The sequence below is a fragment of the Phyllobates terribilis genome, unplaced genomic scaffold (assembly GCF_046119375.1).
Source record: "Phyllobates terribilis strain yellow unplaced genomic scaffold, ASM4611937v1 Scaffold_8__6_contigs__length_399053987, whole genome shotgun sequence".
NCBI lineage: Eukaryota > Metazoa > Chordata > Amphibia > Anura > Dendrobatidae > Phyllobates > Phyllobates terribilis.
In genome coordinates, this window is record NW_027362768.1 from 186,001,667 (window position 1) to 186,013,851 (window position 12,185).

Sequence of the window (12,185 nt, forward strand, 5' to 3'; positions counted from 1 at the left end):
TGGTGGATCCTGTGTTATCTACTGTATATAGAGGTGTTATCAGTCATTGTACAGGAGGAGGAGGTGAGCTGTGACATCACCTATTGTGAATGGTGGATCCTGTGTTATCTACTGTATATAGAGGTGTTATCAGTCATTGTACAGGAGGAGGATGTGAGCTGTGATATCACCTATTGTGAATGGTGGATCCTGTGTTATCTACTGTATATAGAGGTGTTATCAGTCATTGCACAGGAGGAGGAGGTGAGCTGTGACATCACCTATTGTGAATGGTGGATCCTGTGTTATCTACTGTATATAGAGGTGTTATCAGTCATTGTACAGGAGGAGAAGGTGAGCTGTGATATCACCTATTGTGAATGGTGGATCCTGTGTTATCTACTGTATATAGAGGTGTTATCAGTCATTGTACAGGAGGAGGAGGTGAGCTGTGATATCAGCTATTGTGAATGGTGGATCCTGTGTTATCTACTGTATATAGAGGTGTTATCAGTCATTGTACAGGAGGAGGAGGTGAGCTGTGACATCACCTATTGTGAATGGCGGATCCTGTGTTATCTACTGTATATAGACGTGTTATCAGTCATTTTACAGGAGGAGGAGGTGAGCTGTGACATCACCTATTGTGAATGGCGGATCCTGTGTTATCTACTTTATATAGAGGTGTTATCAGTCATTGTACAGGAGGAGGAGGAGGTGAGCTGTGACATCACCTATTGTGAATGGTGGATCCTGTGTTATCAGCTGTATATAGAGGTGTTATCAGTCATTGTACAGGAGGAGGAGGTGAGCTGTGACATCACCTATTGTGAATGATGGATCCTGTGTTATCAGCAGTGTATACAGGTGTGATGATACTGAGCCTTCTGAAAACTCTAAACTGAAAGGAATGGAAGTATAAGTCTAAAAAAACCAGTGGTGTGAACATTACAAGATTATAAATGCAGTTTTTCATACACCCTATTAGGACAATGTCTTTTTTACTCTCAGGAATCAGGATAAGTTATTCACAAGATACGATCCCCATTGATCAGAGGGAATGTAAAGTAAAGTTATTGATACCACCGGGTGAATTATTTAGAGGGATTGTAAATTTAGAAAATCTATTTCCATCTACCTTATTAGAAACATCTAATTTGGGGGGACATCGGGATTCCTCTCACATTGGGGTCCATTAGGCATCTCATAATGACTGAGTTGCCGACTAAAATGCCCTTCAATTTTGGGAACTGCAATAGAAGAACTGTAATAACTGCCTAAATGTTGTAATGAGCATTCAGTATACGGCAGCAAGCTTTACCATAGTGATACTTTGTGTCCTAAACTGATACTTTTAGGGTTATGCTCTTGCAGACTGTCCAGAAGTCCAGCAGATTACAGTAGATAGTCGTAGTAATGGCTGCTACATTCAAGTTCTGGGTTGATATAAGTGCCACTCCTTGGAGACTCGAGCTTGGAGAATACAAATCAAGACAAAATTGTCTTCTATGGCTACACCCCCCCCTAAACTGGGCTGTGATTAACATATCCTATAGTTCCAGGGTAGATTGTAATATTGACCCCTTATGACCCAATATTTTCTTAAGACAGAAATATCCTTTAACAATTTACTGAAATAGAACCAGAGGTGTAACGTGAAGCTCCTGAGCCCCAATGCAAAACCTGTAATGAAGCCTTTGATTCTAAAACTGTTACTTTGTTATTAATAGAACATTAGGAAAAAATTGTGATTTCTCATCACTTTCAAAGTGTTTATCTCAATTCATGTGGTTGAAAATGGCCACGGCAGGTACAAGAAAAGCTAAATATCGCTAAGTAAATACAGCATAATGGCCGAACTTTAGCTTCTTCTCTAACTTTTGCTAAACTACTTTATGGACATATTTATACATTGGGTGTGAATCCCCTTTAATTTGCAATCAAATCTGATAAGATAATCTGTCAATGCTGATCAAATTGGTGCCAATGAAAGAAGATCAAAGTTCCTCTTTCGTCTATGAGAACTCTCGCTTTCACGTCTTGTTCTCTCAGGAGCGGGATAGAGATCTCATGTAAGATAAATCATTCCCTTTTAGTAAAAAAGTGGCCATTCATAAAAAAAAAGAGTAAATTTGCCAAAATCTGACAATTTCTGCAGAATCAGCTAACTATTTCATGTGTATGAAAAGGGTCATAATTTTACCCCAACAGATGTTGAGGGATAGTAGGATCGGGCATGTTGGAATTTACATGCCCAATCCTTGTGTTCCTTCTGGATACAAACAGCTGTCTGGTATCAGCTTACTCCCCTTTCCCAACTTTTGGGAGTGGAAGACTCAGAAGGTGTGAGATTTTACTAACTCTTCTGGGAATCTCTGTGTTTTTTTCCAAGAGCCTCCAGGATGTTTTGGAAGAGTCTGAATATATATCGCTGAGTGGCATACTATCCCTCTTCTGCAGCCATCATTGCGCAATTCTTGACCAGTCACCTGTAAGATGTCAGTATTATACATGATCTGTCCTGGTGACAGTAGTTTCCCTTTAATTCTTGCTATAGCAGACATTATTATTATTATTATTTATTTTTAGAGAACCATTGAATCCCGATGCTGTCCATGTGATAAAGGTTTACATACAAAATACTAGTATAAAATTACAATGAATATAATAACAATGACAGAGTGGAACAGCGGGGAGAGGACCCTCGTGGGCTTATGTGACACCCCAGGGGTCTGGTTGTCACAGTGATAGAGATATTACGTCTGAGAGCAGGTGGGAGGTCCTTTGGTCAGGGATCCTGTGCATGCCACACCTCCTGCCCAGCCTTGGGAGGGGAAGAACTTCCCCTGTATAAACCCGGGGCTGAGGCAGGGTGAGTGAGTCCAGGAAGAGTAGAGACAAGAGCAGCATAGGAAGCAGCAGAGTCACAAGGAGTCAGGGGCTGGCAGCTAAAGAGCTCGCCCTGACTAAGAAGATTCTTTACCGGACCCGGAGTCCGAGGCTGTGGGGACTAACTTCTACCCAGCAGCAGAATCCGTCAGGCAGGGGATTTCAGGTCCCCTGGCCCAGAAGCCCGAAGGCCCGGTCACACGCGTGGGACCAGCACCGCCATCGTGGAGCGGAAGCCATTAGAAGGCCCCGAGTCACCGGCCATACGGGTGAGCACCACACGGTACACTCAGGGACGTGGGCTACTTACATCAGCTTCTAGCAAGGTAGCCAGAAGAGTACAGTCAGCTTGGGAGGCCTACAACTACGCCTGGCCAGGGGAGATCCCATCTGCTCAAGGACTGACCAGGCCCCGTTCGCTAGCAAGTACTCCGGGAGGGTCTATCGTTGTTACCAGTAAAGACCCTGAACGCTACCATACCGTCTCTGAGTGGTTCCTGCTACCCCCATCATCCACGTCGGCTGCCCTGAGGCCATACCCCTCCCGTTGGGGGTTATACTATCACGCTGCACCATCCTTCCACCGGCCTCAGCGGTCTGCCCTGCAGCAGCAGCCCCCTGGCTGCATTCAACGGGTGGCGTAGTCATCAACCATTTTCTACCGCTAACAGACTGCCGTCCAGTTTGACTCCCTGGGCACGGACCGGGTCACCGCCACGAGACTACAACCCTAAACAGATCCGGCTCCGGGTAAGCTCCCGCGTGCGCAACGCAGCGCGACACAGGCCCAGGGGCGCGTCAACTTTGGCGTAGTCGGCAGGATCACGTGCCCGCAACCACCGGGTACTGCGTGCCTGAAAAGCAAAGACTGTTCAAACTTACCAGTGGTGAAGATTCCCGCCATCGGTGAAGATTCCCGCCATCCGGCGCCATCTTCAGCCTTCTTCCCGCCATCCGTGGAGTTTTCCCGCCATTGGACGCCATCTTGAGGACGCCGCGCGGGAAGAAGAGGGGCGTGGACTCCGAAAGCGCGCGAGAACTGAAGCCCCGCCTCACGTCCGGACGTTGCGTAAGGTCCTGGAAGGAGCCCAGCAGACGCCGACGTCACAGGAGCGCGACGGAAGGTCCTCAACCCTGACGATCCACTGCGGAGCCGCGGCCTACGGAACAGGATCATCGCAAGGTAGGCCACGGTCCACTAGGGGGGAGGAAGATGTCGGATACGGAGGAGAGCTCCACTGCCTCAACCCCCGCCAGCGCTACCGCTGTTGCAGTTATGCCCTTCACCATGCCCTATATCCCGGGAGCAGCTTGGCTACCCCAGTACTCAGGGGAGTCACATACCCTGCATGACTTTAGAGAAAAGCTGGATAGCCTCTTCCAGGTGTACCCCCTCACAGAAGAGCAAAAAGTGAGCATCCTGGTGGCCCAACTAACTGGGGCAGCCAAAAGGGAAGTAAAATCCTGGCCACCTGGGAGGAAGACTGTCGCAGGGATACTAACCCGGCTGAAAGACACCTTTGATACCCGCACCTCAGCCGAGATTAAACTTAGATTCTACGGGTGCAAGCAGCGAGCGCATGAGAGTATAAGGGACTATGCACTCAACCTACAAGAGGCCCTGAGGGCCATTAAGCAGACCGACCCTAATGGAGTGGGAAACGAGGACAGGCTGTTGACCGAACAATTTATAGAGGGTTTATATTGCAATGCCCACCGCACCCAGTTGCGGGCAATGGCCTTACAGGACCCTCATCTAGAATTTGCACAGTTCAAGGACAGAGCCATCCGGGTGCTCCGAGAACCGGCACCAGGTGGCGTTGTGACCCACAGACGCCCCACTACCACTTACTACCAGGAGGCGGCGCCCTTGTCAGCAGGGCCTGTGGGAGCTGATGCGCAGGCTTTGGACAATGACCCGGCTCCAGACCTACACCATCAGGTCCAAGAGCTAGCTAAAAGCGTTGCTGCGCTAACCCGAACTGTGCAGTCTTTACAGGTTTCCACTCCAGGGAAGATCCAGCTGGCATCCGGACCGGAGGACATCCCGTGGCGTCGACCAAGGAGGACCCCACCGGCCAGAGGAAGACCCAGTGACCGATACAGCGAGGACGGACGACCCATCTGCCGCCGCTGCAATCAACCCGGACATATGGAAAGGTACTGTTCTTTAAACGGGCACAACCTGGGGTAGAGGGCCAACCCCCAGGAAAAAGATCACCAGGCCCATCGAACTGGCGCGACAGATATGTGGGAGGACGTCCAGTCTTGCCTGTGGTACTGGATGGCATTCCCATGAGTGCCCTACTGGACACCGGGTCACAGGTCACCACCATCCCGTACGTGCTCTTCAAGCAGTACTGGAATGACTCGGATATTACCCGCTACCCTGACGACGACTTGAGTATCATCGCCAGCAATGGTCAGCCCGTGCCACAGATCGGATTTAAAGAGGTGACCATCAAAATTGGTAGAGTCGAACTGGCCGCACAGGGACTGATCATTGTAGATATTGACAAACATGAGAGTCACCCAAAAATAACTCTAGGAACTAATGTAATTGAAAATTGTCTTGCAGAGGTGATTTTCCTTTTACAGCAGGTTGCCAAGAATGCCAGCTCCGGCGAGCAGCGGGTGCTCCAGAAAGAGATCCGGGCACTGATGCAACGGCAACAAGTGGAACTCTCCGGCGGTGAGATTGGTAGCGTAAGAATGTGTGACCCTTTTCCTATTGCCATGCCCCCAAAAAGTGAAATGATGATTTGGTGCCGGGCAGCTATTGGTCTGAGAGGTAGAGATTACCAGGCAATGGTAGAACCAGTTTACTCAGACATTAGGCCCACCATTTTGACAGCACGGGGGGTGGTCAATGTACGCCATGGGAGGGTGCCCGTTCGCATAATAAATATCGGGGAGAGGGAAGTGTACCTGCCCCGGTATGCCACGCTAGCCAAATTATATACCACTAATCAAAATTCTATACAATCTGTGGAACCCTTGCCTCCATCTCACCCGGAGGAAGGTAACGGCTCTAAGAAAGACATGGAGGACTGGTGTCAGCAACTACATCTGGGTACTGACTCCACTCCCTCACACCAGAAACAAGGAGTCTATCGGGTGGTTCAAGAGTATGAGAGAGTGTTTAGTAAACACCCGTTAGACTTCGGGCGAGTCAAGGGGGTAGAACACCGCATCCCCACGGGAGATCATCCTCCCATAAAAGAGAGGTATCGACCCGTACCCCCTGCACATTACCAACACGCCAAGGGGATGCTTAGAGACATGAAGGAGGCTGGGGTAATCCGGGATAGCTGTAGCCCCTGGGCAGCCCCACTAGTTTTAGTCAAAAAGAAAGACAACACCATGAGGATGTGTGTAGATTACCGGAAAATCAACCGTATCACACACAAGGATGCGTACCCCTTACCAAGGATAGAGGAGTCATTGGCTGCTTTAAGATCTGCTAACTTCTTCTCTACCTTGGATCTCACTAGCGGGTACTGGCAGGTTCCTGTAGCAGAGGCGGACCGGGAGAAGACCGCATTCACCACCCCGATGGGACTTAGCGAGTTCACCTGCATGCCGTTCGGACTCTGCAACGCCCCAGGAACCTTCCAACGATTAATGGAGTGCTGTCTGGGCCACAGAAACTTCGAGACGGTCCTGTTGTACCTGGACGATGTCATCGTATACTCCAAAACTTATGAGGACCACCTGAAACACCTGGCGGAGGTGTTCGAAGCTCTGGCGAGTTACGGCCTAAAGGTGAAACCCTCCAAGTGTCACCTCCTGAAACCAAAGGTGCAATACCTGGGACACATGGTGAGCGCTGACGGAGTGGCTCCCGACCCCGATAAGATCACCGCAATTAAGGGATGGCCAAGCCCCTCCAGCGTAAAAGAAGTGCGGCAGTTCCTAGGGTTGGTAGGCTACTACCGAAGGTTTATTCCCGGTTTCACCAAAAAGGCAGCACCTATGCAGGACCTCCTGATAGGCCAGTCCCGGAAGGCCAAGAACCAGAAGCCGCCCTTCAAATGGGAAAAGCTAGAAGAAGAGTCCTTCCGCCAGCTGAAGATGGCCCTCACGGGGGATGAAATCTTGGCGTACCCGGACTATAGCCAGCCCTTCATCCTCTACACCGACGCCAGTAACATCGGGCTAGGAGCCGTACTGTCCCAGATTCAGCAGGGGAGAGAACGAGTAATCTCCTATGCCAGCCGAAAACTGCGACCCACCGAAAGGAACCCCGAAAATTACAGCTCATTTAAGCTAGAGTTCCTGGCCGTGGTATGGGCAGTCACCGAGCGCTTTAGGCATTACCTCGCTTCTTCCCGGTTCACCGTATACACGGATAACAACCCGCTGACACACCTGGACACGGCAAGACTCGGTGCCCTGGAGCAGAGGTGGATGGCCCGTCTGTCCAACTACGAGTTCACAATTAAATACCGGGCAGGGCGCTCCAATACCAACGCGGACGCCCTGTCCAGGATGCCCAACCTGCCGGACGGAGGAGAAGATCCGGAGGGACTGGAAGAAGTTGAACTCCCTGCGTTCCACCGTCATGGGACTATCCAGTATTCCCACCGGGTAAGGAGTAAGCAGGCTGCTACGTTGAACCCCTTACCTCACTACAACTGGGCGGAAACGCAAGACAGCGACCCTGCCGTCCGACTGGTGAAGGAGATGCTGACTCGCCCGGAGGCTAGCCTGGAATCAGACGCTCCAGAGGAAGCCAAACAACTATGGGCAGAGAAGAGTCGACTGTTCCTTTACAAGGGGAAGTTGTGCCGCAGAATGGTTAACTCCAGGACGCATGAACTACTCTGGCAAGTAGTGGTGCCACGAAGAGACGCAGCCATGGTGATGGAGGCATACCACGACGGAGCTGGACACTTCGGGTGGAAAAAGCTGGAGTTCCTGCTGCGCGAGCGGTTCCACTGGGTAGGCATGAGGGGAACCATCGAGAAGTGGTGCAGAGACTGTGGCCCGTGCAATCTGAGAAGGAAGGACCGGGCCAGCCAGAAGACTCCCCTGCAGTCCATCGTCACCCGGCAACCGTTGGAACTGGTAGCCTTGGATCATGTAAAACTGACCCCCAGCAGAAGTGGCTACGTCTACGCGTTAACCATCGTGGATCATTACTCCCGGTTTCTGGTTGTCGTCCCCGTCAAGGACTTAACGGCTCGAACAGCAGCTAGAGCCTTCCAGCAGCACTTTTGCCGTCCACACGGGTACCCGGACCAAGTGCTGACGGACCAGGGACCTGCCTTTGAAGCGGAGGTCTTCCAGGAATTCTGCAATCTGTATGGCTGCCGGAAGATAAGGACGACACCCTACCATCCGCAAACTAATGGACTTTGTGAGAAAATGAACCAGGTGGTAATGGATCTTCTAAAAACGTTGCCCCTGGAAGAACGCAGTCTGTGGCCTGAGAAGTTGCCCGATTTGGTGGACCTATACAACCACATCCCGGTAGGTTCCACCAACTGTACCCCGGCTTACCTAATGAGGGCAAGACCTGGTAAGTTACCTGTTGACCTGGAAATGGGAGTCCTGACGCCCGAGGACACTTCACCAGAAACGGACTGGGACACAGAGAGGCAGCAGCAGTACCGGAAAGTACAGGAGAGCGTGGAGCGAAGTCTCTGTCAGGCTAGGGAAAGACAAGAGAAGACTTACAACCAGTATGCTCCCGCTGTTCCCCTGGTACCCGGAGAGCAGGTCTTGAAGAGGAAGAGACGGCTCCACAAGTTGGACGACCAGTGGGAGAAGGACCCGTACACCGTACTGCCCTCAAGCCACGAGAACCCGAAGGTCTTTACCATCAGTAAAGACGGAGGGGAAACCACAGCCATTGTATCCCGGGACCACCTGAAGAAGTGCCCCGAACAACTGAGGAACCCTGAGGAGGAACAGGAAGACCATCGACCCGTGGAAGAAAGGGAAGATATGGTTAGTACCGTGCTCGGGGACTTCCCTCGGTCTTGGACTCAAGTCAATGGTGCAGTTGTGGTACCCGTACTCACCTTCCTCCAACCATCATCCCAAGAACCTACGGAGCAACGGGTAGAGCTGGAAGAGCAGCCGGTCCAGGAGGCAGAAGACTCCACCCAAGCGGAACAGGAGAATCCACCCTCTGCTTATAGTGAGCCTGCCGTACCCCTAGTGAGACAAAGAGCCGGTAGACAGCTGCCCAGTTTACCCTTGACAGCTCCTACACCCTGTAGTTCAGGGCCAGACAGTCAGCTCCGTAGGTCCACTAGGGCCACTAGAGGCCAGTTACCCGCACGTTGGAGGATCTAAATGTTTAAGTTGTTTTACAATGTTTACCTGTTTATTGTTGCTTGTGTGTAATTTTGTGTTTCTAGTTGTTTTTAGGAGTCTTCGGTGGATTTACCGGGAATCCTTTGTATATAGTTGGAGCGTAACCCAGGATGGACTAGAGACTGTTAAGGACTCGGGGTAGGACAGACCCCTACCTGGTTACGTCTCCCTGTGTTGGTGAAATGGACACCTTTGCTTTTCTTCAAAGACTGCACCCGGTTGCGGACATCCGTGACCATCTTATTGTGTTTCCTTATTGTATTTTATTGTTCTTTGATATACCTTGTTATATTTTTCTAAAAAGTGTTTAGTCCCGGAGTACTAAATTTCACTAGGGGGGAGTGTGACACCCCAGGGGTCTGGTTGTCACAGTGATAGAGATATTACGTCTGAGAGCAGGTGGGAGGTCCTTTGGTCAGGGATCCTGTGCATGCCACACCTCCTGCCCAGCCTTGGGAGGGGAAGAACTTCCCCTGTATAAACCCGGGGCTGAGGCAGGGTGAGTGAGTCCAGGAAGAGTAGAGACAAGAGCAGCATAGGAAGCAGCAGAGTCACAAGGAGTCAGGGGCTGGCAGCTAAAGAGCTCGCCCTGACTAAGAAGATTCTTTACCGGACCCGGAGTCCGAGGCTGTGGGGACTAACTTCTACCCAGCAGCAGAATCCGTCAGGCAGGGGATTTCAGGTCCCCTGGCCCAGAAGCCCGAAGGCCCGGTCACACGCGTGGGACCAGCACCGCCATCGTGGAGCGGAAGCCATTAGAAGGCCCCGAGTCACCGGCCATACGGGTGAGCACCACACGGTACACTCAGGGACGTGGGCTACTTACATCAGCTTCTAGCAAGGTAGCCAGAAGAGTACAGTCAGCTTGGGAGGCCTACAACTACGCCTGGCCAGGGGAGATCCCATCTGCTCAAGGACTGACCAGGCCCCGTTCGCTAGCAAGTACTCCGGGAGGGTCTATCGTTGTTACCAGTAAAGACCCTGAACGCTACCATACCGTCTCTGAGTGGTTCCTGCTACCCCCATCATCCACGTCGGCTGCCCTGAGGCCATACCCCTCCCGTTGGGGGTTATACTATCACGCTGCACCATCCTTCCACCGGCCTCAGCGGTCTGCCCTGCAGCAGCAGCCCCCTGGCTGCATTCAACGGGTGGCGTAGTCATCAACCATTTTCTACCGCTAACAGACTGCCGTCCAGTTTGACTCCCTGGGCACGGACCGGGTCACCGCCACGAGACTACAACCCTAAACAGATCCGGCTCCGGGTAAGCTCCCGCGTGCGCAACGCAGCGCGACACAGGCCCAGGGGCGCGTCACTTACAGTCTACAGGGTAAAGGAGAAGGAAACAATAGGTCAAGGGGACTTGTTGGGATATGGCTTGTAGACAGCCCCAAAGCAGAACATATTGTGATCTTGACTTATCATAAGCTTTAATACAGGTATTTATGCACATAAACTAGCAGAAAAGACAACAGTAAAGTATGAAGTCTGACGCTACTGGCAAGAACATGGAGTTTCCCCCACATATGGCCTGCACGTGGTCCACGCTTTAATTACCGTCATAATGGGTTAGAGTAGACTTGTTTATAGTGAGGAAAGTAGAACAATTAGACATTATTGCAGCAGTATCTGGGAAATGGATGCAAATAATAAGTTGTGGATAGGTAATATGCAGACCCAGATTTGCGGAAAACTCTGAAATTTATGGGATGTGAACAGGACAATGTCAGTGCCCTCTTCCACGTCTTTCACCAGTTGTAATCTGCACAGAGAGTTAACATTTACTATTAATTTCACTTGAAATAATTCTAAAATATCAATAATTCTCTGTAGAGAAACTGATATTTATATAGATTGGGTAGAAATTCCATTTTCTGACACAAAGTTCCAAATCATCTGCTTCCCTATTCCATATTTCTTTCTGCCTGCTGCCACCACTAGGGGGAGCTCACTACATACAGATATATACAGCCATCACTAGGGGGAGCTCACTACATACAGATATATACAGCCATCACTAGGGAAGCTCACTACATACAGATATATACAGCCATCACTAGGGAAGCTCACTACATACAGATATATACAGCCATCACTAGGGGGAGCTCACTACATACAGATATATACAGCCATCACTAGGGAAGCTCACTACATACAGATATATACAGCCATCACTAGGGGGAGCTCATTATATACAGATTTATAAAGCCACCACTAGGGGGGGCTCACTACATATAGATTTATACAGTCACCACTAGGGGGAGCTCATTATATACAGATTTATAAAGCCACCACTAGAGGGAGCTCACTACATACAGATATGTACAGCCATCACTAGGGGGAGCTCACTACATACAGATATATACAGCCATCACTAGGGGAGCTCACTACATACAGATTTATACAACCACCACTAGAGGGAGCTCACTACATACAGATTTATACAGCCACCACTACAGGGAGCTCACTACATACAGATTTATACAGCCACCACTAGGGGGAGCTCACTACATACAGATTTATACAGCCATCACTACAGGGAGCTCACTACATACAGATTTATACAGCCACCACTAGAGGGAGCTCACTACATACAGATTTATACAGCCACCACTACAGGGAGCTCACTACATACAGATTTATACAGCCACCACTAGAGGGAGCTCACTACATACAGATTTATACAGCCACCACTACAGGGAGCTCACTACATACAGATTTATACAGTCACCACTAGGGGGAGCTCACTGCATACATATTTATACAGTCACCACTAGGAGGAGCTCACTACATATAGATTTATACAGTCACCACTAGGGAGAGCTCAATACATACAGATTTATACAACCACCACTAGAGGGAGCTCACTACATACAGATTTATACAGCCACCACTACAGGGAGCTCACTACATACAGATTTATACAGCCACCACTAGGGGGAGCTCACTACACACAGATTTATACAGCCACCACTACAGGGAGCTCAC